Consider the following 8,141-nt stretch of genomic DNA (forward strand, 5'->3'; position numbering starts at 1 on the left):
AGGGTAAGCATTCCAGATTAATCATCCACGCTCTAGTCGCATCACGTTGCATTATCGGATTCACCTGCTTAACCAAACTCAAATCATCAATTTTCTTACCAAGATCTTCAACCTGACTCTCCAACATAGAGTCTGCATCAATATAAAAAACTCTAACTGTCTTGGTAGGTTTTACTCTTATAACTTGCCACTAATAATTATCCAGTGTCATCTCATCAATAAATTCTTGAATTGCCTCAGGTGTCTTATTACTCAATGTTCTTCCAGTTGCTGCATCAATTATCTGCGTAGTCGAGAGATTGAAATCATTGTAAAAGGTTTAAACTTGAAGCCAGAAAGGTAACCCGTGATGAGAACACTTTCTTAAAAGATCCTTAAATCTCTTTCATGTGTCATATAGTGTCTCAAGCTCAAATTAAGAAAACTAAGAGATGTCATTCCTCAGCTTAGTTGTCTTGGCTGGTGGAAAATACTGCAACAGAAATTTTTCAGTTATCTAAGTCCAAGTCGTGATGGAATCTCATGAAAGTGAATTTCAACCACTGTTTTGACTTGTTTCTCAAAGAGAATGGGAACAACGTAAGCATATGGCATCATCAATAACGCCATCGATAATCAATCTGTCGTAGATCTCTAAAAAGTTAGCTAAATGAGCATTCAGATCTTCATATTGCAACTTATAAAATTGAACATATTGCTGCACCATCTGAATTGTGTTCTGCTTAATCTCAAAATTATTTGTAGCAATTATTGATTTGAAAATACTTGATTCAACCCGAATTAGAGTGGGATTAGCATAGTCATATATAATCCGAAGAGCAGGACATGCAAGAAGTTGTGGATTAACAGGATTATTATCCATCTCTATAGTACTATACTTTTCCTCTTGATCGCCTATTAAAATTTGTTGACCTTGTCTTGCTTCTCTAACCTCTCTTCAATTTATGCAAGCAGTTTTTTTGATCTCACTATTAAAAACTAATGGTGCCAACAGGTTACCTCTAGTCATAAACCAAAAGAATTTGTAAGAATCGAACAAAAGAAAAATTAGAATGTAATAATTAAATTAAAAAAATATATTAAAATTAACATAAAAATGACTAAATTAATAGAAACAAAATTTTCCTAATATTCTAGTCCCCGGCAACGGCGCCAAAAACTTGATGTGTCATGAAACTAACTAAAAAGTTGACTAAGGCAAGTGCAACTATAAATTTATAGTATAGCTACTGTGAAAAAAGATATCGTTCCCACGAACACTAAAAGTACTAGTAATTATCGTCTTTATATATTTAACTGAATAATTTGAGTGATTGATCAAAAACTAAAATTAACTAAATTAATTAACTAACAAAAACGACAAAGAACAAACCACAAAAATAATCAATTAACATCCAAGAAGCGAAACAATACCCAAGAAATAATCTGCCTAGATTTCATCTGTCACTATCAATCTAAATTACGCAATTTTTTTACTTAGTATCTTGATCCGTAGAAATCCCTCAATTATGCTAATATCTCTTTTGAGAATAAGAGCAACTGACTCTAGGTTGATTAATTGAAATTCTTTCTAATTAAAATCCCTATTATCGCATTAACTCGTGCTATGGATTCCCCTATTAGATTTGACTCTAATATGGTAGATTTATGTCATCCTATTTCTAAGATTGCATGCAACTTCACTCAATTATGCAAGATCTACTCTTAAACAGGGTCTATTCCACCACCGATTTAAGCACATCATGTAGCGCCCCATACCCGACCATAGAGGAGGATCCAGGAATGGCGTGTTACAACTTTAAACATAATTTGAAAAGAAGTTAGACTTCATCAAAGTCAACTTAAGATGACAGAATTTTGAAATACTAAACCATGAAGTAAACCATTACAAATCGAGACCATAAGTTTCATTACAAAACTTGGGGAAAATTATAATTTGATGGATACAATTTTAGTTACAAAATATCGTTCCTTAAAATCCTAAGCCTTAACGCAGCTCTCATTGTCATGCATAACACAAGATCATTTGAAGTCTCACAATAAAAAATATATATATCCTTTAACGTGGTCCTTGGTGATTCCTTTACTCCTTCAATGATCCTAAGAAGGAAAGGTAACGGAGTAAGTTCATAGAACTTAGTGAGTTCTAAAGTAGACACTAGGATAATTATACCTACGCTAAAAAAAATAAACCTTCCTAACTCAGTCAAACACTTAGTTCGCCCATTGGCGGATACTATACACAAGCAAAATTTATACAATTCACCCATTGACGAATACCGAACTTACATAGACCTTATAGCAGATTAAGTTCCTTTAGCTCATACATTACGCCCATGAATTCATGAAGACAACCTTCTTCGTGTTGGCCAAAACCTTACCAATCTGGTTTCCAATGTACCTGGCTTACCAGAGGCCACATAACCATTATTCATGTACCATGATCTACCAATTTGATACACTTTGCATCAAAGGGAACATCATGAATTCATTACAGAGCCACATTTCTTGTATCGCGATCTGTCAGTTCAATGCACTTTGCATCGAAGGCAACACCATGAATTCATTATAAAGCCATGCTTCACGTACCATAATTTTTCAATTCGATGGATATTTCATTGAAGGCAACGCCATGAATCCTTCTCTTTTTTTTTGACCATATGGTTCCCTTTTCAGAGTAAAATGGGCAATGACTTAACACAAAGTAAGGTTCTTTATCACCTTCTCAGACATGCAAGACTAAACTTTTCACTAGACAGGTGAACTTACCTTGAACAAGACATGAACAGAAGCATGATGCACACACATTGGGTATTAAGGAACTCACTAGAAAATAGAGCAAGGCTTAAACCCCAAGTCCTTTACCTTTGTCTCGAGAGCTTTCGGGAGTTTCTTAAGCTACGGCATAAGTAGTTAACTTATCAAATTACATTCTTCAGAAAAGCTAAGCAAGTTTTCAAGAATACTAAATCAAGAAACCTAAAATATGGAAGTTTCCTCCCTTCCTTCCTTCTAAATTGATCCTAGAGAATGACCCTAAGACCCCATAAATAACCTTGATAGTAGCTTAAGTTTCACTGATAATTACCAGGTATCAAACGTCGTTAGAGTTTGCTGAATACAACGAACCCAAACTGTCAAGCTAGCCTTAGTTCCAGAGCTTTCCCGAGTATTACAGATAGAATTTTAGAGAGAAAATAAGGTTTTCCAAAGAAAGCACAAAGATTGCTCAAGAAGCCAATACTGGCTTTATACCGGTACGCGTGGAAGGAAAACTTAGTGGGCAAGCTTATTCTCCCCACTACCCCTCCTTTGGCAACCGTGACTTATAAATTTCTCTCTCTTCTTAAATGCAAGTCTTCTCAATATCAGATATCTTGTTACATTCTAACTAACCTTTTCCAAGCCAACTATCTAGTTCAACCAAAATAATAAGGCTAACGATACTAAGAAGTAAGCATTAACGCCTATCGGTTGGGGTGGCGTACACTCTGTAAAGAAGTTTTTCCAACCACCAAGCTCGCCTTAATACAGACTTTGCCCGTGGGCGTACTCATAGTCCTCAAGCACTGAACAAATTATTAACAATTTTTATTTGCTTAGAATTTATTCTATAAGCCTATCTCCATTAACAGCACTCAAATGCCCTAGACTACGTGGGGCAGGATGTCACACATCAAATATGAATCAATAATCTAGAAATATTAAATCAAGAATTAGGTACACATATTTGAGAACAAGAAACTAAGTATTTATTGCGTAAAATAAAAATCAAAGAACAAGATCCATCATAGAATTCATCTCCCTAGGTATTTAGAAAATTAGTTCATGCTTCAAAATAAAAACATTCAAGACACAATATAACCGAAAGAAATTAAGAAACTCATGATAACTTCTTAAGAAATCAATTGGGAATCTTCAATATTGATTAACATCTACTTCCAATTCGGCTTCAATGGTGTTTTTCATGTTGTTTTCTTGAATATTCTATGACGACTCCCTCCTATCTTCTTATTTTTGTCATATATAAGTCTTAGAATGCTTGAAAAACCTAAAAATTACGATTTTCTGCAGTTCGATGTGTAATAATATGAAATTAACACGGCTTATCACACGTCCGTGTGAAATGGTTCAGCTTAAGTGGCTCTTATAGTTTGCTCCGATTTTCGCTCGTTTTTTGCTCATTTTGCTCCAAAGTGCTCTATTAAGCATTAAAACATGAATTTAAAGGATTAGGAGCATAAAATTCACAATTAACATCGAATAATCACCCAAAAGTTACTGATGAAAGAAAAATACGTTTTGCATAGCGTGTTTTTAGGAGAGAGATGAAAAACAGCATAAATCGATTAATTTTTGTAAAATCAGCCTAATTTCTCAAAAAAAATTCAAATATTTCATTAAATTAACCGAGTAACAAGTTATTATCTTCATCATCTTCATTGAAGATGGTGCTCAACAGCTCTAGTTTTTAGTTACATATCTGGTGCTTTAATCTAGCGCCCCTTACTGTACCAAAAAGGGAAAAAGTAATTTTTTTTTCTTCGTTGCAAAGTTGAAGTCTGCAATGAAGTTTTGCGAAATTTTTTTTCAATTTGCAGAAAACTAAAATTTGGAACGACACTTTAAATCATCTTTAGCAAAACTAACTACAAAAGAACCTGCAAAACAATCCACCGATCTCGGTGAAATCAACTCTAGATTGCAAAACTACCCAAAATCCATTGAAGCAAACTGAAATTGGTTTGAAACCCAAATTCCATCTAAAACCCATCAACATGGAAACCCCAAAATCATATTAAAACACAAAGAAGAAAGTACGGAATCCCCCGACTTTTATTACTCCCACAAATGAAAAACCCAATTTTTATCAATTCTTAATTTATATTTATTTTATATATTTATTAGATTTTTTAAAAGTTAGGATCAAATTGAGATAGTGTTAATGCTTAAGGTTAATCTCTTAAAATTATGACTAAATTATCAGAATATGTAAAAGTTGAGGGCTAATTTTGTTATTATATCAGCCACCTCACCCTCCGGTTAAATAGTTAAGGGCATTTAACGAAAATGGACTAAACAAATGAATCTAATTAGTTGAGCGATCAATTTATAAAACTCATAATTAAGTGACAAAAAAATGTCCATAATTAGGGGTGAGCGTTCGATCAAATCGAATCAAATGTAAAAATTTCGAGTTAATCAAGTTGATGAATCCTATTTTATCATCCTAACTCGATTTGAAATTTTCTCGAATTGAGTCGAGTAAGATGGAATTCGAATCAAATTGAATATATTTGTTCGAGTTAAATTTTAAAAAAATGACGTTGAGTCCTTCTAGCCACAGTCACCCACCATAATCAAATTTGTCCACCGTAATTAATTTCGTTATTAACTTTCACCCCCTCATAATTTATTTATTAATCTTATTCTTGTCACCATGTATTTTGAAATTAAAAAATATATTAAATATAAAAAATGTGATTTTTTTAATAAAAGTTATTTTAAAGATAAAATGTGAAATTGATACTAACAACAACTTTTAACACGAATATTTTATGTCATCGTCAATTTTAATAGAAATTGATAAAAATTCAGCATGATTAAACAATTCAATAATATAAATAATATAAAATGTGAAATTTAATTCAATAATATAAATAGTAGACATAAATTTGAAAAAAATATTTTTGAGGTTTGAAAGAAGTAAAATTTTTGAGGGAAAAGTAAACGTTTTAGAGGAAAAGTAAAAGAAAAAAGTTTTGGGGTTTGGAAGAAGGAAAATTTTGGGGGGAAATAAAAGCGTTTGAAGGAGGCTAGAGGATGAAAAGTAAAAGGGTTTAATATTTGGTTTATTCAAATTTAATTTGATTTGAACTCAATATTTAAGTTGATTCAATTAACTTGATTAATTCAAAATTTAAATTTTTTTTTATTTTTTTCGAATTAAATTCAAATTTTACTCTTCTCTATTTATAATTGGGTGACCTATGTAATTTACCGTGGTATTTAAAGATTGAAAAAAATTAATAATTATAAACATTATATTAAAAAATCTAATAAATTTGCAATCCAATTTTATCTAAAAAGAAATTAATTTTCAAATATGCGTTGGCCGTAATAAAATAATATTCTAGAATCACTCCCCTACACCTACATGTCATTTCATGTCAAAACAAAAAAATAAGGCAATATTTAAAGCAAGCTAATGAGAAAAATTCAAATTAAAGTGGATTTGATCCACTCGTTTGTGACTTAAAAATTGCATTTGGTGCATATCGTCATACAACAATATGATTACTCTTCTTGTATAATCACCAACAATGTGGGTTAGAATGAATAAATAAATTATATTAGGATATCTTAAAAATATATAGTTTTTGAATACTAAGAAAATAGTGTCACGTTATCAAATTTTAAAGATAACAAAATATTATTATACACTTATCTGTATTTAATATCTTCTCTAACTTAATTTAAATTTAATTAAATTACTTAAAATAATTAATTTTTAAATTATAAACAAATCTTTTCTTCTTTTACAAATTTTAATCATTTTATTTTTTTCTATAAGTTAATATATTTTTTTACTTTTGTGCAACCAATTTTAATAAAAAAATTAGTAATTTTTGTGTAATTTTTCTATGTCATTGACACATAATTTTAGTAATTATTTTATCATGAACCTCAAACCTAGAACCCCGAACCTTAAACTCGAACCCTGAATCTTAAATCTTAAATCTTGACTCTCAAGATTTAGGGTTTGAGTTCGGAATTTAAGGTTTAAGGTTCAAGTTTGGGTTTTGGGTTTAGGGTTCAAGTTCAAGGGTTCGGGATTATGAGTTTGGGTTTAAGGTTTAAGGGTTTGGAGTTTTGAGTTATGAGTTTGGGGTTTATGGTTCTTGTTTAGGGTTTAAGGGTTCAAAGTTACGAGTTCGATGTTCGGATTTAGGGTTTTTGGTTCTAAGTTTTGGGTCAAGGTTCGTGATTTTAGATTCAAGGTTTAGGATTTTAGTTTAGGATAAAAAATTACCAAAATTATGTGACAATCACATGGAAAAAATTGTTGAAATGTTATTAAATAATTGGAAAGGGGCTATGAATAATGTGGTAGGAAGGGTTGATCAAATAATTTCTTTATGGATGAGTGTATAATAATAATTTTATGTCTTTAAAATTTGATGATGTGGCAAAATTTTATTGGTGCCTAAAAACTTTAGTTTTATGATCATTCTAATATAAGTTATTCTTTTTTTTAAAAGAGGTAAAACAATAATTATATTAATTGATAGTTATAAATAGTATAGTTAATTATTTTAAAAAATAAAAATTAGACATAATTTAATTTAAGACAATTTTGAACATAATTCATTAGAATAAATTTATATAAAAACCATACATATTCAGATATGCTTAAATCGAAACACTCAATATCTCAAACTTCAACTCAAATTTATAAATTTTATTTTTATTCATTGTAAATTTTACAAAATTGTTATTTCTAAATTTTAATTCAAGACTATGTTACACACTATTAGTTCTAACTCGCATTGATTAGGATAATGATGATGAGATAATTTATGTTAAACTAGATGATATTATTGATGTGGGTGAAAAATAAAATTATATAATAAATATATTTATAAAATTTTGATATAAAAAATTAAATGAGGCTTTAGTTGAAAATTATAGTGTTTTGAGTTTAAATATCACTTAAATGATATAAAAATACAAGTTCAATTATTAATGCCTGTAAAATTCTTCTGTTAAATTTGTTGGTGTGACATTTTAGAATTAAAAAATATACTCAGTCGACAACCTTATAACAAAAACAATGGCATTGTAATGAACTCTAATTTAACAAAAGAGTGTTAACAATTGAACTTACATTTTTAAGTTTTAAAAATAAAAGGACTAAATTCCTTCAAATAAAAATAGAGAGGCTAAATTTCAAATGTACAAAGAAAACATGTACATCGAGCATATTCCAACCTTATTTCTTTCATTTGAATAATTTTTTTAAAAAAATGATATATTTATTTTTGGGATAAATATCTGGTAAACTAGTAGTGCACTTTTGTTGAATAAATTTGTCTTTCTTTATCCAGAAAGTAGTGGTCTACTATTGTAACGATCCAAAA

At 30.1% G+C, this 8,141-nt stretch overlaps 1 non-coding gene across 1 annotated transcript; it reads left to right on the forward strand.

The window, feature by feature from the left end:
• The first annotated feature begins 341 nt into the window (after nucleotides 1-341).
• LOC121218874 (small nucleolar RNA R71) lies at nucleotides 342-448 on the forward strand. Its single transcript, XR_005915355.1, has one exon. It is a non-coding gene; the product is annotated as a small nucleolar RNA R71 (small nucleolar RNA).
• The last annotated feature ends 7,693 nt before the right edge of the window (nucleotides 449-8,141 follow it).

The sequence above is a fragment of the Gossypium hirsutum genome, chromosome D06 (genome assembly GCF_007990345.1).
Source record: "Gossypium hirsutum isolate 1008001.06 chromosome D06, Gossypium_hirsutum_v2.1, whole genome shotgun sequence".
NCBI lineage: Eukaryota > Viridiplantae > Streptophyta > Magnoliopsida > Malvales > Malvaceae > Gossypium > Gossypium hirsutum.